General features: G+C 33.2%; 1 pseudogene; it reads right to left on the minus strand.

The window, feature by feature from the left end:
* Positions 1-769: 769 nt before the first annotated feature.
* Positions 770-876, minus strand: LOC111722895 (annotated as a pseudogene).
* Positions 877-1,525: the final 649 nt, after the last annotated feature.

The raw sequence follows: 1,525 nt of genomic DNA on the forward strand, positions 1-1,525 counted from the left end.
TTGCATTCCCACCAAGAATATTTGAAGCTTCTAATTAATGTGTTAGTTTGAGGCCTTTTATTTTTGCTAGTCTGATGGGTGAGAAATAATATACCATTTAAGTAGGCCCTGCTCTTATGTCCATTGTAGGTGAGTATCTTGTCTTCTATTTATTAGCTGTGTCTTACTCTGTGAATTCCTTCCTCAAATCTTTTATCCATTGTTTTCCTTAGATTAGCTGTCCTTTTTTTTTTTTTTTTTAACATACATCCAATGACTTCTTGGAAGTTTTTCCCTCTTTCAATTTAAATGTACAGTAGCCTATTCCTTAGTCTCCCAAATGCACGTGATGCAGCCTCCTCTGGCCTTTCTCAGTGGTCCCTGTATAACTTTCACATACTGCCCTTTTTTCTGAATCCTCATGGAAGGATTTGAGCACCATATATTAGTTAGCTAAAGTATCACCATTGACATTACCAAGGTATTCTAGTCAATGCTCCAACTCAATTATACAAAAATGAAAACTAATGTGTATTTTTCTCATAAGCATATGCTCTCCTGAAAAGTGCACTCTTCTCCACTGGAGAAATAAAAATTCAAAATAAGAAAGGAAGACAAAGAAGAGGAGGTGAGGGGGAGAGAAGAAAGAAAAGGAAAGAAAAAAAGAGGGAACAACAGAAATGAGAATCTTAAATACTTCCATTAAGATGGAAGAACATGTATACTGGTCTCAACTTCATTGGCACTTTCTAAATAGGAATCAGTTGTCTGTCTCTCTCTTTTCTTTTTCTTTCTTTCTATTTTTATTTTTGAATTCTCAGATAGAGGGCATATTCAATATTAAACTGATAAGAACAGATGCTACACTTGATCTTAGCCAAAAGTCCCAGACATGATCAGCTGTCTCTCCTTAGAGTCTTATATCAAAAGACCAAATATATAAACTCTAAAGTACAACACATGGAAGGAATAGTTAATGCATTAAGTAAGGAGTCCTCAACTTGCAATACCAAAAATTACTTTGGCTGCATTAAAAATATTCCTGCTTGTTCAGCAAGTGAGCAGTGATTCTCAAGATGGTGAATAATAACTGTAAAATAATTCACAAAAGGTTTGAAAACAAAAACTTCCTTGCATTTCAGTTTGGAGCAACTGAAATACACATATTGATGTTTTCAAAAAACTTTGCTCATAAAAGAGCTTGATCAGAGACTTAACGAACATTAACAGATAGTCAAAATTAATTTGACTCGGAGTTTTTGGCTTCTTCTTTTCAAATGTTGTAAACTATGTTAACAGAGAGTAGGCAGCTGAACAAGAAAAATTGTAATAGTTCATAAAGTTGGTACGTAACTTGGTGACTTACTGTGTTTAAATAAGGTTTTTTCTTTAAGTAGTTTATGAAGCCTGATCATTTTCTCACAGTGAAAGCTTCTTTACCAGAAAAATATCCTATGGGATTCAGATTATTTTAAAAGAAATATTTATCAATGTCCTTAAAGCATTACCACATTATGTATTTTAAATATCCTTGCTATAATTAAAG

This window comes from Otolemur garnettii, unplaced genomic scaffold (genome assembly GCF_000181295.1).
Source record: "Otolemur garnettii isolate 467f Iridium unplaced genomic scaffold, OtoGar3 scaffold00006, whole genome shotgun sequence".
Lineage (NCBI taxonomy): Eukaryota > Metazoa > Chordata > Mammalia > Primates > Galagidae > Otolemur > Otolemur garnettii.